Source organism: Vicia villosa, linkage group LG6 (genome assembly GCF_029867415.1).
Source record: "Vicia villosa cultivar HV-30 ecotype Madison, WI linkage group LG6, Vvil1.0, whole genome shotgun sequence".
NCBI lineage: Eukaryota > Viridiplantae > Streptophyta > Magnoliopsida > Fabales > Fabaceae > Vicia > Vicia villosa.
In genome coordinates this window covers 113,171,075-113,185,836 of record NC_081185.1, presented here as the reverse complement: position 1 = coordinate 113,185,836, position 14,762 = coordinate 113,171,075, and positions in this window count along the sequence as shown.

The following is a 14,762-nucleotide window of genomic DNA, read 5'->3' as shown; positions in this document are numbered from 1 at the left end:
TACATTCCGCTATTTTCTCTTTGTCCCTTTGGACACTATGTTTATGTTTCCGCCATTTTCTTTTATCCACTTGGACCATAGCTCTCCAACAGAGTTTACATCTTCAACACGGCCGACTCCCCGACACTTCGCTCTTCTCCAACATGGTTTATTAATATCTTTATCCCCAATCAGGGTACATCAAGTTATTGATCATTCCCAAACAGAAACCATAAGTCCCCAGCTGAGCATCTTTAAGACAAGATCAGACAACAAAATTACAGGGACATGGAGATTTAGTTTCTCAATCAAGATAACATAAATCATATTCATACATCATAAATCATAAACATATTCATACATCGCATACCTACTGAACTCACGCATAACATACAAAGCTTCTCATTTATTTTGAGGGACTCATTACATAACACATACATCATGACATTTGCATAAAATATATTTCTATTGCAGAATACAGGTACAGACAAATGAACGAAATCTCCAACTTTCCAGGATCTAATTCAGCCACTACGAACGGTACTGACACGGTCAAAGATCTAATTCCATCATCACGAACGGTGTGGACACGATCAATTACCCCCTAAAGTCTAATTCAGTTACTACGAACGGTGCTGACACGACAAGAGATCTAATTCTATCACCACAAACAGTATAGACACGGTCATCTTCTCGAGATCTAATTCAGGTATTACGAACGGTACTGACACGATCAAATCTCAAAGATCTAATTCCATCATCACGAACGGTATGGACACGATCAACTACTTCCAAAGTCTAATTCAGTTACTACGAACGGTGCTGACACGACAAGAGATCTAATTCTATCATCACGAACGATGTTAGACACGATTATCTCCCCAAGATCTAATTCATTTACCACGAACGGTAATGACACGGTCGTTTTCAAAGATCTAATTCAGTTACTACGAACGGTACTGACACGGTCAACTCTCAGAGATCTAATTCTATCATCACAAACGGTGTAGACACGATCACTAACCTTCCCAGTCTAATTCAGTTACTACGAACAGTGCTGACACGACAAGAGAATCTAATTCTATCATCACGAACGATGTAGACACGATCATCTCTCCGAGATCTAATTCAGGTATTACAAACGGTACTGACACGATCAAATCTCAGAGATCTAATTCCATCATCACGAACGGTGTGGACACGATCAATTGCTTCTAAAAGTCTAATTCGGTTACTACGAACGGTGATGACACGACAAGATTTCTAATTCTATCATCACGAACGATGTAGACACGATCATCTTTCTGAGATCTAATTCAAGTATTACGAATGGTACTGACACGATCAACTCTCAAAGATCTAATTCATTTACTACGAACAGTAATGACCCGATCAACACTCAAACAACTACTTCTCAAACACTCCAAACATGATCGAATGCATGATTTACTGGATGGCATCTTCAATCCCATCCCCGTCATACACCTGGATGGCATCTTCAAGCCCATCTCCGACAAAGGTCCCTACTTCAGCAAAGGCATATTTCTTGATATTCTAGTGTTCAATCATCTTCCACCTTCAGATACCGACTGGCATACAAACCACTCTACATATTCAAGTTTAAGGTAATTGAACAGGGGCAGCTGTCATACCCCAAAATTTTCCCATACAATTTCTCTTATACAAATTCAAATCAATACACAAAGCTCCAAGACACACTCTCTTATGCAAAGCTCAGAAAGTAGGGTTTGGTTTACCCAAAGGAAAATCAGTGAATCAATGGCCCCAAGGCATCTCATATGGCTCAATATATCTCATATCATCCCTATGACAAGTATCAAGTCTCAGTTCAAAGGATTGGTCACTCAATTGTTCAGAAAGTCAACAGTCGACTAAGTTAACCTAAAAAGTCGACTGTGGTCAAAGTAAAGTCAAAACCCTTGATTTTTTGTCAAGATCCTCATATTGAAGTATCATTCACTATTTGATCAAGAATTGATCATGGTTCATCAAGGAAAGATCAAAAATCTACAAATCAAAAAGTTTCTAAATTAGGGTTTTGTATAGGAAAAGTCAACTGAACTTTGACCAGCCATAACTTTCACATGGAACATCCAAAATTTTCCATCCAAAGCTCATCTTCAAGAAAATTTGAGTCTCTACAAATTTGTGTCTCACATGTCAAGTCTAAAAATGCACCATTTGAGAGATATGGACCAAAACATTACAGGTCCTTTTCAAAAGTCAACGAAAAGTCATTTTTTTCAAAAGGATACACAAAGAGCATGAAAATTAATTTTGATATGAGACCAAAGACACTGGTTAAAGGACTCTCTAAGGTTTCCAAAAAGTCCATAAGCTTGAAAAAATATTGAGATATGAAGAAATGGCATGGTGTACAAGTTCATCTATTTTCCAAGGGTATACAAGAGAAAAAAGGCCTAAAACTCAAAATATTCCTAAATGGGCTTATATTCTTTTTGTTCTACCCTCATTATAGGCCCACCCACGTGATAAAAACAAAGAACTTTTTATTTTTATAATTTTTATGAATTATTTATGATTTTAATTTATTTAAATCATGATTTAATTATATAAAATATGAAAATAATGAAAGATTAGATTTTCCTTCAATTTCAATCATCATTAATCATCAAAATATCCCCTTATTCATTACAAATTCGTGCAAGCCAAGTTAGTGAAGAAAAAGATTGAATTTGGGCAAATATAGAAAGCTTTCATGAGAAATTTCAATCAAATCTCCATAACATACAAATCAAAGATTAAAGAGGATTTGATTCAGTTTTGTTGCCCTAAACATTCCTCTATAAGTACATGACTGATTCAGAGTGCAAGGGTTCACGAATTAGCAGCCATAGAGTCCAAAACCCGAGTTCAAAATTCACAAAAACTCAAACTCCAATTTTGGTGTTACAAGGAAATTCAAGGTGCGCAATCGATCCCAACACGTTCCTGGGGAATCACTAGAACTAACTGAATCATTCTCCTCAAGCGAAGGCCTCAGAATCATCACCAATGAGCTTCGGTTTGTAGCTTTCTAATTTTGTTCGATCTTGCCAATTTATGCATCCATATTCATATCCAATTGCATAATTATGTTTGCCTTGATGTGATGACTGTTTCTGGACAATTAATTGCGTTTCTATGCATGTTTGCTACCGATTGCAATTGTTAGGGTTTTTTAGTTTGGATTAGGGCTTTTGCATACAGGTGAAATTAGGTCAAATAAAGGCCGTGGTTGAACTCGTGAGACCTGGACGAAGCTATCTATGGTCTCGCGAAGAATTTTTGTTCGTGTTTGCCTGTATTCGTAACTTGCAGGTTGTAGCAACGGATTTTGTCCGTAGGTAGAAGTCGAACCAGACCTAAGGCGACAGAAGAGAGGAAGAAGACGATGACGCGTCAGCCCCTGGTTGGTCATTCGTGCGCGCGCGTTTTTTGAATCTTCCCCCAGATCTGGTGCGTTACGGAACATGCGCTATCATGCTCCCTCGTCATCCCTGCCGTTCATCTATTTCTTCAATCAATCCAACGGATCTCAGCCTGCAGGCGTATGGTGGACTGCACACGCGTGCCACACTGGATCACCCAGTTAAGTTTTCAATTTTTTTTATTTTCAATTATATAATTCTTTTATTTATTCCTTTTCATTAATATATATATGTATTTGGTTTTATTTGGTTTTTTCTTTTACTAATATAATTAGTTTTCTAAAATCTTTTTTTATATATAATTAATAATACTTATTATATTTACTATATTTATTTTATTTACTAATATTTATTTATTTACTCACATTTATCTTATTTTATTTATATTTATTTATCCTATTTATTTTATTTATAGACTTATTGTATTAATATTATTTATTTTATCTTTTTTTTATTTTATTATTAATTATTATAATAAATTATTTTATTTATTTAAATATCTTTAATAAAATCATATTAATTTTATTTGACGCCCGAATCAGGGTTTGCAAGAACACCGCCCTACACTAAAATATTATTTCTTTATGTATTTCCTTTTCAGGGTTGGCTTTTCAGGTGCCTTCCGACTACGCGCCACACCCTTGACAAAGCTAAGTATTTAATTTATTTATTTTTAAAAGTCTATTTTGTTTCCTTTTAATTAGGATTTACCCTTTTAACCTTTTTTGAACTGTGCATACATTCACCTATTATCTGCCTTTGCCATTTTTAGGGTTACCTCCGAGGCTTCCTCCGACTGCCAACCATACCAGATCAAATTCGAAGCTAAGTACTCGTTTACCTATCTTATTATTTTTAATTTCTTTTTACCTTCTTATTTTAGGGTTAACTATGATTGCCTCCGAACCATAAGGCACTCACCCATCTTTTGTTTGCTGTTTTTCCCGCCTTTTCAGGGTTTGTCAATTGCCAAAGCGTCGAGTATCAGTAACCCTAAACCCTAAATCTCGATTATATTATTACTTGTTTCAAACCCATTTGTGTTATCCCGCTGGTTTCAATTCCCCTCTCCTCCGCTGGTTTCAATTTCCCTTCCCCATTATTACTGTTTATATTAAACTGCGTGGTTAGTAATCCTACGGAGTGCAAGCCTCTAATGAATTTAGATAATTAATTGTAAGATAATTTTCTGAATATAATCACATGATTGGTGCACACACGCACACTTTTGGGTAAACCTCTCTGTTGCCTGTTGCCTGTTGCCTGTTGTCATACCCCAATTTTTGACCCTAAGATCACACATCATTTGCATACCAATCATCAATCAAGAAGTTTTAACTTAGAACCCTACTTGTGATGTTATGCTCAATTCATCTGCAAGGGAATCATCAAGCACCCATGTTTAGTCTTGTATATATTGTTTTACTAACCAAAATACCAAAAATATTGCCTTGTGCTTTTGTGTGTTTGTGTTTTGTAGGTACCAATTCATAACATCCATCAAAAGGAGCATTTTTCAACATTTTCACTATGCAAATCGATTTGCATAAGGTGTAAATCGATTTACACAACTGTTTCTGCACCAGATTTGCTTCTGCCATCAGTGAAAATCGATTTCCATAAGACAACAATCAATTTGCATAACTGTTTTTGCCCTAGATTTTGCCTTTCTCAGCTATGTAAATAGATTTTCATAAGGTGCAAATCGATTGCACCAGTGCGAATTTGGAAAAATGAAGGCAAATTTCAGCTTTTGAAAGTGTTGACATCATTTTCAAGACCATTGGATCTCTTTTTTGGCTCCAAAACCTTTTCCCAAGCCTAATTCTATTTTCCAATCCTAACTCCAAGCCACAAAATTTCCCAAGCCTAAGTGCTATAAATTGAGGCATTCCCCTCCTCATTTTTCAAGCTTTGATAGCCAAGAAAACTCTTGCTCTTTCTCTCCTCACCTCTTCCCCTCACTCAAAGCTCTTTTCTTCTTCCATAAAATTAGTGAGTCACATCTTGAACCTCACTAATTTAGAGCTAAACCTCAACATAAACACTACTTTTTCTTCATCAATTGTGAGAGATCAAGGCTTGTGGTTGTGTGTTCTTGAAGAAGATTCAAAGTTTGTGAAAGATTTGGTAAAATTCTAGATCCATTCCATAATTCAAGATGTGATCCATTGTTGTTTATGTTTGATGCACCTTTGGTGCTACATTGATAAGTTTTGCTTGCTTACTTGATACATTTTCGTGCACAAATTGATCCAAGATCACAAGGTGTTTGGTTTTATGTTTAAACAAGTTTTCTTCTCTTGATTTGCTGTTTTTTTGAAAACTGTGTTGTGCAAATCGATTTACACGACTGAAAAACTGCGCAGATTTGAAAACAGAGTTATGCAAATCGATTTACACTCTGTGCAAATCGATTTACATCTGGGCAGAATGCTTGTTTTTGTGGTTTTTGACTTGTTTTTGGTTCTAACTCATCTTCTACTCCTTTCTTTTGATATTTTCTTTGAATCACAAGTTAGAGGCCTAATTTCTCTCTAATTTCAATGGACTTAGGGCGTCGATAGGATGAGAATCCAAATCCGCAATATTAAGTGATTGAAATTATGGATGAAAGGAGCTTTTAATGTGGTTCCATCTTTTGTTTCTCTTTATTTTGATCGATGAAAGTCTTAATACCTTGAAAATTCTTATGGATTCTTGGTAAAGACGAGATCACTCCCTATTTTTCTTTTCGTGCGGTATTGCTTTCGGAAAGCGATCTACATATCGTTCTTCTCGCATGCATTAGCACATAAAGTTTTGACCGGCCTCGTTGTAGGGTGATTTCTGCATAAATCACTTGGCGATCTGCTTAACATAGCGCAATATTTCGTGTCCCGAATCAAAAAGATCAAATATGAAAGAGAATTGTATGCGGTTGATTTAAGACTTATGGAGGTTTATCGTGTAGTCGCTATGATTTTATCAAGCTTCTGATAAATTTCTATTGAATTTAAATCCGAGTACATCCTTCACTCACCATCGATCTTCATTACTAACTTTGATAACATACTTGACAAGTTTCAAGATGGTTATCTTTAACATCTAACAATTGACTTTAATTTCCGCACTTTATTATATTGCTCTTTATATTTCTCGCTTTATCGCTTTATTTTATCATTTCATCATATTTACATTCCGCTATTTTCTCTTTGTCCATTTGGACGCTATGTTTATACTTCCGCTATTTTTGTTTTGTCCACTTGGACCATACTTTAATTTTATGCTAAAACACTAATAAATAACAAAATCTAAAAAAAACACCTAAGGCTCTCTTTTGGACTATTGGTTACTATCCCTAGCATTTTGGAGATTCGGACTTATGGATTTAGTGCCTCTGGACCCTTATTCTGTTGTTACTCTGCTGTTATTCTGTCTGTCTGGCATTGGATTGTTGTTTGTTTGTATGTGCAGGTATTTCCTTGAAAGCCCTTGATGGTTAATTCCAAGGCATTGATATAAGGATTTTACCCGAAAACAGCCGTTACTCTGCCCGATTTTCGTGAGAATTTTAATGTGCTTAATGCGAAATGGTGCTAAGATAATAAATTCATCTGGATCCCCAAGTGGTAATGTGATGGTTTAGTATTGATATTCCAAAAGATGGGAAATCTACCTTGACTCATAATGTCAAGTGTTGGCTTCTTATTTCGGTTAGACCGTTTCTTTCCTTAGCTTTTATTTTACGCAATAGGATAGCCTCTTCATCTCCTCCCATTCTTAAATTTTCAAAATCTTCTCCCTTTTTCCAAAATATTCTTATGTTTGCAATCTTTTTAAAAACATTTTCTTTAAAAATATCTTTTGCCCTTAGTGGCTTTTTCTTCAAAAGTTTAGACACTGTTAATTGTCGGAACGAGTGGTTATACCCCACGATTTTGAAATTGATTGATATAATGAGATCTTTTCCGCGTGAGAGAGCTAGTGGCATACTCGTCGATTTTATCCGAGTTGGAGCCCTTCTTTCATTTGCGAAGCAAAGAACTCGTTTGTTCTCATGCTCAAGATCAATGGCTGAGTATTTCTCTCCGACGATGATAAAGTGTTTATTCGTTTTAAAAATGTTTTCCCTTTTAAGTGGAACTACATTAGCTCTGACTTCTCCATTGCACCGATGAGGTATGTAGGCACAAGGCTTAATGTCTTGCCGAGCTTATTTTAAAAATAAAACAAACCCCTTTTTAGCACACACGACACAGATTTTCAAAAAGGTTCCTGTGGAGTACCACAGATATGAGGGGTGCTTTAAACCTTCCCCTCATATAATCAACACCCGTACCTGAGATCTCTTTCTTGTTTTAAAAACAAAACTTTGGGTTTTACATTCTTTTCCCTTTTCCTTTGAAAAAATAAAGCGCGGTGGTGATTTCAAACGAAATATTGATTCAAGTCAATCCTATGGCTTCGATATCAGATTTTCCCTGCTACACCTGTTGCCTTGTTGCCTTATGTTTTTTTTGGAGAATAGCCAGTCCCTCGAATACGAGGATACCTCAGCCATGTTGCCTCGATTAAGATCATGGTCCCTAATGATGTTGCCTTCGATATACATGATCTCGACCCTCGGAAGTTTCCTACGAAAAGGCTGAGGTATCCTCTGGTTGCCTACGAAAAAGGCTATTCTGATCCTTCCCCTTAGACTACCTACCTCTCTATGGCATGGGTCAGTCTTATGGTGAACGATAATGCGATGACCCGTTTACATCCAAACGAAAGGCTTCCTGCCCTCTCATGGCATGGATAAACCCTTTCATCCTGAAAGGCTAAAAGAAACCTATCATCTTAGCTTAAGGTAATTGCCCCTAATTGCTTTGCCTTGCTCTAAAATTTTTATATTCTTTCTCATAATCCTTCAAAAGGGCTACGCTCATTTACGAGCTAAAGTCCCTATTCTTTTTCTTCTACATTTCTTTTCAACCAAAGAGCAAAGCAATTAAGAGCCCATGGAAAACCATGGATGCAAAGGGTGCCTTACACCTTCCCTTTGCATAATTACCCCCCGAACCCTATTTTATTTAAAAGGTTTTTCCTGTTTCTTTTAGCCTTTCTAACTTGTTTGGATAAAATAAAAGTCGGTGGCGACTCTTGCTATCCGCGACATTTCGATAAAGTCAGTTCACCGTATTACAGATACCTTAGACGGTTCCTTAATGATCTACCTCAGATCTAAGTCGATACCTTAGACGGTTCCTTAATGATCTACTTCAGATCTAAGTCGATACCTTAGACGGTTCCTTAATGATCTACCTCAGATCTAAGTCGATACCTTAGACGGTTCCTTAATGATCTACCTCAGATCTAAGTCGATACCTTAGACGGTTCCTTAATGATCTACCTCAGATCTAAGTCGATACCTTAGACGGTTCCTTAATGATCTACCTCAGATTTAATTTGATACCTTAGACGGTTCCTTAATGATCTACCTCAGATTTAAGTCGATACCTTAGACGGTTCCTTAATGATCTACCTCAGATTTAAGTCGATACCTCAGACGGTTCCTTAAATAATCAACCTTCAAATTTAAGTCGATACCTCAAACGGTTCCTTAAATAATCAACGTTCAAAATGAAGTCGATACCTCAGACGGTTCCTTAAATAATCAACATTCAAAATGAAGTCGATACCTCAGACGGTTCCTTAAATAATCAACGTCCAAAGTCTAAAAGCGGAAACCTCAGACGGTTCCGTAACAATCAACACTCCAACAACTACTGGATGGCATCTTCAAGCCCACCTCCGACAAAAGTCCCTACTTCAGCTAGGGCAAATTTCTTGGTATTCTAGTGTTCAATCACCTTCCACCTTCAGATACCGACTGGCATACAAACCACTCTACATCTTCATGTTTAAGATAATTGAACAGGGGCAGTTGTGATACCCCAAAATTTGCCCATACTATTTCTCTTATACAAATTCAAATCAATACCTAAAGCTCCTAGACACAGTTTCCTATACCAGGCTCTGAAACTAGGGTGTGGCTTATTCAAAGGAAAATCAGTGAATCAATGGCTCCAAGGCATCCCATATGGCTCAATACATCTCACATCATCTCCATGACAAATATCAAGTCTCATCTCAAAAGATTGGTCACTTAATTGTTCAGAAAGACAACAGTCGACTAGGTTAACCTAAAAGTCAACTGTGGTCAAAGTAAAGTCAAAACTCCTGATTTTTTGTCAAGATCCTCATATTGAAGTATCATTCACCATTTGATCAAGAATTGATCATGGTTCATCAAGGAAAGATAAAAAATCAACAAATCAAAAAAGTTTCTAAATTAGGGTTTTGTATAGGAAAAGTCAACTAAACTTTGACCAGCCATAACTTTCACATGGAAAATCCAAAATTTTCCATCCAAAGCTCATCTTGAAGGAAATTTGATTCTCTACAACTTTGTCTCTCACATGCCAAGACTAAAAATGCTTCATTTGAGAGATATGGACCAAAACATTACAGGTCCTTTTCAAAAGTCAACAAAAAGTCACTTTTTTCAAAAGGACACACAAGGAGCATGGAAAATAATTTTGATATGATACCAAAGACACTGGTTAGAGGACTCTCTAAGGTTTCTAAAAAGTCTTAGAACACTTCCATACCTCAAAAAATGAGAGAGATAGGCCATGTCAAAGTTGGACTATTTTGGAGGGAAAAATGTGAAAGAATTTGGATTTTTTGCAAATGGGCCCAAGATCTCTTGATTCAATCTTGATCCACAAGTTATCCAAGACCTAGAAACCAATCCCCACGAAAATAGTTGATTTATTTAATTTATTATGATTTTTTATTCAATTAAAAAAGAATTAAAATCAAATAAGTTAAAACAAAATCAAATATTTGATTTAAAAATATATGGGACTCAATTCCAATCTCCATTTAAACCATATATTCATCATAATTTCGTGCAAGAGAGATTGATTGAAGAAAAATCAAATATTGGTCAATTTTAGAAAGCATACAAAATCAAATTTCCAAAAATTGCAATCAAAGATTTAAGAAGATTTGATCAAGTTTTATTGCCCTAATTTCACCTCTATAAGTATGTGAACAAGGCCAGACACAAGTTTTCACGAATTCTGCAGCCAAGAACTATAAACCCGAGTTTTAAAATTCAAGAAAAACTCAAGTTTCAATTCTGGACTACAAGGCTATTCAGGGGCATTCATCGATTGCAGTACATTCCTGGACCTCCAAGGAAGCTTTTCCAATCGATAGCAAGGCTTAGGACCTCAAGAACACGCACGTACACCCAACGGTTTGTCAATTTCTATTTTATATCCATTTGCATCGTACAAGCATCAATACTCAAAATTAATGGCATATTCATGTTTAGAATGTTATAATTGTTGTTTCTGGAAAATTTGGTGTGTTGTGATGCATTTATGAACATAATACCATTATTAGGGTTTCGGCTTCGAATTAGGGTTCTCCGTTCCAGGTAAAATTAGGTCACGAGTTGGTCATGGTTGAGTTCGCATGAACCAGACGATCGTGTTGGTACGGGTGCTTTGTGTTTTGGTCGTGTTCGTTGTTTTGTACAGGTGTAAAAAACAAGCTTTTTACAACGCTCCTGCAAAAGGCGGTGTAAAAGAACTTGTTGCAGGTTTTGGTGGAGAAGACGACGACGTGTCGTCGCGTGAGTGGCCAGTTTGAAACGATTTTGGCGCGCTCCCCTCTTTCCACAAAATTGGTTCCGGTGCTTTAAGACGCACCCACTACCATGCGCCTTCGTTTCCCAGCCGTCTGATCATTATCCAGACAGATCCAACGATTCTGGAATTTGCAGGCACACCATAGACACGCGCGCGCTGCCACATGCGATCATAGCTAAGTTTTTTTATTTTTTTTTTACTTTTAATTACACAGACTCATTTTTTATTTTATTTATATATATATATATACATATTTATTTCTTTTATAATAAAACCTTCTCTCTTTTTTTTTACATAATATATTTATATTAATTAATATTTATATTTATTTATATTAATTTATTTTCTTAATTAGATATTATATATTATATATTCATATATTTATTTAATTATATTTATTTTCTTTTTCTTATTCTAATTTATATTTAATTATGCATATTGTTTCAAAAATTCATATTTATTTTATTTTAATTCCAAAAAATTCCTAAAAATTATTTTTACACTCGATTTAATCTTTTTGTCCCGATTTAATTAATTAGGTCGCGAGACCAATAATTAATTAAATCAACTTACCATTATATTCAATTTGAGTCCTAATTACGATTTGCGAGAATTAACCTTACACTGAATATCCGTTTTTTCTGTACCTTTTCAGGGTTACTTTTCAAATACATTCCGACTCCGCGCCACGTCAAATACGAAGTTAAGTATTCAATTTTATTTTAAAATCTATTTTGTTTCCTTTTATTTTAAGGTTTGCCTTCTGAACTCTGCATACCCTCACATCTATTTTTCTGTCTTTGCCTTGCCACTTTTCAGGGTTAACCTTGAGGCTTCCTTCGACCGCCAATCACATCAGATCAAATTAAAAGTTAAGTATTCTTTCCTTTCTTTTTAGTTATTTATGTAATGTTATTTTTATTAAATTAGGGTTAGCCGTGTTTGCCTCCGAATCAATTATGCACTCACCCTGTTTTTTTTTGTTTGCCATTTTTCCCGCCTTGCAGGGTTTGCCAAACACCAAAGCTTTGCATAGTCGGTAACCCTAAACCCTAATTATTACTTATGTTAGACTTATTTGTTTATTATTCCGTTGGTTTCAATTCCCCTCTCCCTCCGCTGGTTTCAATTTCCCTCTCCCGTTATTGCTTTGATTATTAATTGTTGTGGTTAGTAATTTTAGGGAGTGATAACTTTGAATTGAATCTAGAATCACTTAACTATAAGATAAATATCTGAAACTGATCACGTGATTGGTGCACACACGCACACTTCTGGGGTAACCTCTATGTTGCTTGTTGCCTGTTGCCTTGTTTTTTGCAGAATAGCCAGTCCCTCGAATACGAGGATACCTCAGCCATGTTGCCTCGATTAAAGATCATGGTCCCTAATGATGCTGCCTTCGGTACACATGATCTCGACCCTCGAAAGTTGCCTACGAAAAGGCTGAGGTATCCTCTGGCTGCCTACGAAAAGGCTATTCTGGTTCTTCCCTTAGACTACCTGCCTCCCTATGGCATGGGACAGTCTTATGGCGAACGAACTCTCGATGACCCTTCAACCTCCAAATGAAAGGCTTCCTGCCCCATTATGGCAAGGATAGACCCTTTCACCCTGAAAGGCTAAAAGAACTCCTTTTTCAAACTATAAGGTAATTGCCCTTAATTACTTTGCCTTGCTCTAAAAATATTTTTCATATTCTTCTTAATAAATCTTCAAAAGGGCTACGCTCATTTACGAGCTAAAGTCCCTATTCTTTTTCTTCTACATTTCTGAAAACAAAGAGCAAAGCAATTAAGAGCCCATGGAAAACCATGGATGCAAAGGGTGCCTTACACCTTCCCTTTGCATAATTACCCCCCGAACCCTATTTTATTTAAAAGGTTTTCCCTGTTCTTTTAGCCTTTCTAATTAATTTGGATAAAATAAAAGTCGGTGGCGACTCATGCTATCCGCGACATTTCGATATAAAAGTCAGTTCACCGTATTACAATTAGCATTTACTCACTTTCACTATTTTTTCATTTTAGAGCATAACTTGTAGAATTCCTTAATGAATTTACAACAACTATCTCTAATACGGTGAACCTAACAGGTTACTTGCAAGGGTAACACTCCAACGCCCAAATCGGTTTAGGGTACAAATAGATGATAATAAAAGTGAAGATTCGAGATTGTATACTTTAAAACCCTTTGCGAAAGTATTTATAACTTGGACTTGACGGAGTAGACAAGGTATTTATATAGCCTATTTTTATTTGACATTATATATTTATTATCTACATATATAGTTTTCTAACAACTGATATATCTTACACAAACCCAAACAAACATATATTTGAACAATCACAAAAATCTAATAAAAAAATAATCTAACAACTATCACAATACAAATATTATTGAAAAAAATTTAATAAATTTGTTCCTTAAGAAAATGGATAACAAAAATGAAATACCAAAGAAATTTGCTTTAAATCATGTTTTAATCTTTGAACTTGAAAAAATTGTGTGCTAGATGATTTTTGTATGGAATATTTAGTGAAATTTTGAGTTAAAATGGAGAGAATTAAAGGGGGAGCGTATGAGACAGTTGGGAGGGTGAGGAGAGAAATTTTGCAAAGATGAAGGTGAGGAGAAAGAAGAAGCGGTTGGAATTATATAGAGTATGCGATGTGGAAATCACCTCGCAACGTGATATTATTGTTGTGCCTTGCGGGATATTGTTAACCTCACAACACTGTGTAAGACATTAATCAGCACATGTGTATTGCTAGGTATTTTTCACTTCGCAACGCAAAAGGTAACAAAAGTTCACTAACGCTTTGCACTCTTAAGGCATCAAGTTTTACTGACCTTGGCTTTGGAAATTTGCAGCAGTAAACTCGACCAGAGGTGGTGAATCAACATAAGAGCCTGTTAAAAGATAGTAAAGTCAGCCACAAATAGCGAATTCGACCCCTTTACTAACAGTATCGCGCCAAATAAGAATTGAAAGCACAACAGAGCTTATAGAGCCTGATAATGCCGACGACACCCCACCCTATTTATATATCAGAAAAACCGACATGTTGGGTCGAACGAAACGAAAGCCTTCTGATGAAATGCTTCTCGTTCTCTCAAGAAATCACAGCAACTTGCAGAATTCATCAGCCGCAATAATCTAAAACATCATTTGACATCTGCAAGACATAAGAACGATAACATTAAAATTGACAATTATAGAATTATGTAATGCCTTGGTAACCCCCATGGACTCTATCTACCCACATCCTCATTAAAAGTTGACAAACCTAGGAATCAAACTTGTGACTTCCGTAAATTTTAATAAAGCCTTACCACTAGACCACTTAATATTTTTTGATATATTCCATATTTAAACATATATACATATAATAAAGAAATAAAAATTTCTAAATAAGAATTAGAAAATTTAGACGGTCACTAAATTTTAGTCGCTAAATGACTGATTTATTTTAGTAACCTCTTAAATTTGACTCATGAGTATTAAATTTTGGTGGCTATTTTGGTCACTAAAAACAAATTTTCTAGTAGTGACCATAACATTGGGAAAAATAAATGTTCATTCAGGAATGGAAATTCATTATTTTTTTTAAAGTAGAAGAGGCCTTTAGCCATATAT